Genomic DNA, 4716 nt, shown 5'->3' with positions numbered 1-4716 from the left:
TTCCCCATCTATCTTGTTGTTTCTTCTTGTTATATGCCATCGCCTCACCTGCTCTGAACCCTGCTGGTGACAGGCTTCTCAATACTGTCCACTTTGTGGAGCAGACAAGCCCATCTTTCTCCTGTGGAGCTGCTCGCAAGTCAGAACTGCCTATCATTCAGTTAGCAGCAGATCACTTTAACCACAGTGCCACCAAGACTCCTTAATATTTGTTGTTGTTGTTGTTGTTGTTGTTATCCTGATGCCACAATTTTCTTCATAGAGACCAGCTTTTCTAGTTATTTCAGGAAGCCATGATCAAAAGCCTATCGTAATGAAGGAAGAAGTTCAAGCTGCACAGAAGACATTGGCACCAGAAATGAATGGAATACCAATTGATATATTTCAACTAAATGCAGACTTGGATGTGCTCACCAGTGTGCTAAGAAATTTAGAAGTCAGCTACCTGGCCAACTAACTGGAAGAGATCATATTTGTTCCCATTCCCAAGAAAAATGATCCAATAGAATGGAGAAAGAATTGAGCAACATCATTAATATCACATGCAAGCAAATCATTGCTAAAGACCATCCAAAAAAGCTAGTACAGTATCTTGATGGACAAGTGCCAGAAGTTCAAGTTGGGTTTAGAAGAAGCTCTGACATCAGGGGTATCATTGCTGATATGAGGTGGCTCCTGACTAAAAGCAGAAAATACCAAAAGAATGTCTATTTGTTTTAATTAACAATGTGAAGGTATTTGGCTGTGTGAATTATAGCAAATCATGCTTAAGAGTGAGAAGAATGGAAATCCCAGAATTATTAATCATGTTCATAAGAAACCTGTACCTACAGCCATGTGCAAAGGGGAAGGCACACAGTGCATGTGGAAACATACCAGTCTGTCATAGCGATCACCTTCTCCACTCTGCACTGGCGATGCTCAGGTTCCTAGGGTAGTGACACCACTGTTTACAGGGCTGTCTAGAGTCTCAGCATCTCATCTGAAGAGTTCCAGTGTTGCCTGGAACTGGAGAAGGCAGGAAGAGGGTGCAGGGTGTGGAGAGAATAGCTACTTGGCTTATCCACATGCATCACAGCAGTATGCGAGGAAATTGCCTTGGGACCCAGAGGAGTTGTTGCTGAGTCCCTATCACCAGGAAGAGTCTGCTGCAGTCAGAAATAAGGATTAATTTAGATGATAACATGCAGTATGTCTCCATGAGATAAACTCTAAAAGTGAAGAGACCCCATTTAGATGTTATCACTGGCTTATTTAACTTGAAAACTTAGGGATCTTTTCAAACCTGTTCCTGGGGATATTTTTTATTTAAACAAAGTTGTGACAAAACTAGGAGTATGAAAATGGAGAATGTATGACAGAGTGTGTCACAAATATCTTAAAAGGAATCTACCTATTTGGGGGGAAAAATCCAAGAACCATATTCTCTGGATAGGATCTGATCTTAATGATTTTGGAGCTCTCCCCCAGCAAAAGAAGCTACAGAAGGAGCTATGTGACTTATGAGCAATGGAAGATGCTTTGGATGAACTAATTTACTATTGTGCTCAGCGGTTGTATGATTAATAAATGACAAAGAAAATGAAAGATTAGGATACGTGACATATCAAGATATCCATAGCATGCAAGTTTTCCATGAATAGCTTGACACTGTACTGCAAGCTATAGCAGAAACCAGATTGGACATTCCAGCTTCCAGGAAAGACTCATCACTACATATAAGGAGCATCGATGGGCCTATTGATGTTTATTCATGTGAAGTGGAACTGGAAAACACAAGTAACAAAATACAACAAGATGTAGGGACCTCTTCATCTGACGGTGTCAAATAAATGTACGTAGATCAGGAAGCTGTTGTCCAAACAGAACAGAGGAACATCACATGGTTTAAAATCAAGAAATGTGTGTATATACTTTCTCCATATCTATTCAATCTGTATGTTGTCAATAGATTGATAGATTTAACTCTGGGTATTTAATTGTCTTCCATTGGTCTATGTGCCTGTTATTGTATAAGTGAGACTTGAATTTTCAACATTATTTACCTTTAAAAATTAAAGATCTTCTCTGACGAATATATTGGCTGCCACCCCACTTTCGGAATGGGCTGCTAAGAGAACACTGAAGACCATAATGCTTACTCCAATTCTCAAATTAAAGCAATGCAGTATTTATGAAACAAAAGATTAGAAGAGCAAAAAGTGGTCAATATTGTTTTCTAAAATAAACAAAACCCACTTACTATTTTCTATCATTATCCATTGCCCTCAACGAAAATGCTCTTCTTGGCTGTTCATGTATGCAACGCACTAAACAAGACTTGAACTACTTGACTCTGGAATGAGTATACAAAAGAAGTAAATATTTCAATATCTATGAAGATTAGAAAAATGCAATACTTTTATTGTTCACTTTCTATATTGTAATACCGAACTAGAGATTTGGAGCTCATTTTCTGTGAGTTTTTATTTCTAGCTGTCAGACAGGATTACATGCTGAGTGCAAATGTATTTCCTTTCGGGGTATTAGGTATTTGTTTACATAATGGATCTTACCTGTCTGAATGCATGAGACTGAGACAGACAATGGTCACTAATCTGTATAGCTGTTGCATTTAAATTGGCACTACTTCTCGTGTGTGTGTGTGCGTGTGTGTGTGTGTGTGTGTGTGTGCAGTTATGAAAACATTTTTTATTCTGAAAATTTGTTCTTTATTTTGATATTGAAAAAAACCCTTCAATTGGTAGAGTGTCACTTGTTTTCACATTATTGTAGATCTGCTACAGAATAGAAATACCTGCTACCAACTCCAAAAGTAGCATATACTTTTGAAAAATCATGGCTGTTGGAGTTAACAAGGAAGGGAATAATTATTCTTTCCTGATTTTCTGTAATTTTATAAATTATCAATGGACAATCTGGTGGATGGCACGTCCTAGTTAAGACCAGGAGAGCTCTACTCCATGCTCCTCATGAGGCAGCAGTAGGTCAAATTTGAGTTATAATGCTTTGGTTCCTTTTGGTTATAGTTCCAAAAGAAGTCACCAGATTCTTGGACAGAAGCTAGAAGGCAGACTGCTGATCTGGATTTGCATAGGTGGCAACCATTCCTACTCATCCAGTTGACAAGCTACTGTTAAAATGGTCATGTCTGTTCTGCCAGCGAGTTCAGTCAACTCATCAGGTTACCATTCCCAGATCTACATGCAGCACATCTGAACTGAGGTTTCACTGTAGAATTAAACCTCAACTGCAACTATGGCTGTCTTGTCCATCAGTCCTTACTGCTGTAGCAACACAGCTCGGTAAAACTTTGCTACAAAGTCTGGCTCAGTTATTTCCAGCTGCCTGACAAATTCATTGCACTCTTTCTCAGCTCAACCTTGAAACCACTGATCCCAAAGACGTAGCTGGCATGCAAAGATACAAGGTGGTCGGTTTGCCCCAGTGACACTAAGTTGCTCCAGACCATCCAGGAGTGGCTGTAATTTTCCTGGCACTGCCTTAGCTACCAGATCCTGTAGAAAATGTTCACACTGGAGACCAGACCAACTTGCAAACCAGTGCAGAACCCACTTCATCTCCTGAGTTGTGATGTAAGACACTGGAGGAGAGGAAGAGTTCATAATGTCATCTGGCACTGATGGTAAGGGAGAAGGGAAGGGCAATGGCATTGATGATGATGATTCCAGTGGCGTTTGGCACTGGGTCAATTCTAAAGCACAGCGACCCTCCATCAGGTTTCCAAGGCTGTAAATTTTTAGAGGAGGAGACTCTCCATCTTTATCCTTCTGAGTCAATTCTAGCCAGTAACCTCTCAGTGAGCAGCTCAACACATTATGCACTTCACCACCAGGGAGCCTTTTATTTCCTCCCCTGTCCTCAGAAAATGTACCGAGACCATCACCAGAAGTGCTTAGATGTCAACTACCGCCGCACTTCCCATATTTCCTGAAAATCCTAAGCCTAAAACTTTTTGAGATATTTCTGTCTCCAAAATTTCTCAAAAGCAATAACTATACCTAAAATTAGTTAAATTCATAAAACTTTTGTTAAGGACTAATGGTGAGACTTATTTATATAACAAGTAATTCTGATTGAATTCAACTGTCATTTAATTCAGATTCTTTTCTTATAAAAGGGATGGTTTGCTTTCAAAATAAATCAGCCTACCCAACACCAAACCATTTTTGTGGGTGTATATAACTTTTTTGGAGCTTTGGTGGCGTAGTGGGAAAGAAGTTGTGTTACCAATCCCAAAACAGGTGGTTCAAATCCACCAGCTGCTTCACAGGAGAATGATGGACAATCTCCTTCCATATAAGTTACAGTCTCTGAAAACCTGCTGGAGGCTTAGGTACGAGTTGGTTCTGACAGGCTGGCAAGAAGTTGAGAGAGTCATATAACCTTTCACACAAAAGCCTGCAAAACTATATACAAATAAGATCATTTCATTGACAAAGAATATTGAATCTCCTAAACACTGGTTTTTCCATTTAGATAAAAATCTTACATTTCTGTGAAGAAATTAACTTTTTCTATAAGAACAGAGGCAGATTTGAGCATTGATTTATATCAGAAACTAATTGTGTTTTCTAAAATTCAGATAGGATTACACATGAAGCTTCACTAATAATGTTAGTCAAATAATGATACCATTCAATCAATGAGACTGCGAAAGAGAAGGTATTATGAGAAATAGTATGAGCAAGCAAA

General features: G+C 39.0%; 2 pseudogenes; one reads left to right on the top strand and one right to left on the bottom strand.

Moving 5' to 3' along the window:
- The first annotated feature begins 293 nt into the window (after positions 1 to 293).
- LOC102872908 lies at positions 294 to 1832 on the top strand (annotated as a pseudogene).
- A 1449-nt stretch (positions 1833 to 3281) lies between these two features.
- LOC102872502 lies at positions 3282 to 3737 on the bottom strand (annotated as a pseudogene).
- Between the last annotated feature and the right edge of the window lie 979 nt (positions 3738 to 4716).

This window comes from Elephantulus edwardii, unplaced genomic scaffold (assembly GCF_000299155.1).
Source record: "Elephantulus edwardii isolate Elephantulus edwardi_28Jun2011 unplaced genomic scaffold, EleEdw1.0 scaffold00021, whole genome shotgun sequence".
NCBI classification, from domain to species: Eukaryota; Metazoa; Chordata; class Mammalia; order Macroscelidea; family Macroscelididae; genus Elephantulus; species Elephantulus edwardii.
Note: the sequence above shows the minus strand (reverse complement) of the source record. Positions and strands in the feature narration are given on the sequence as shown.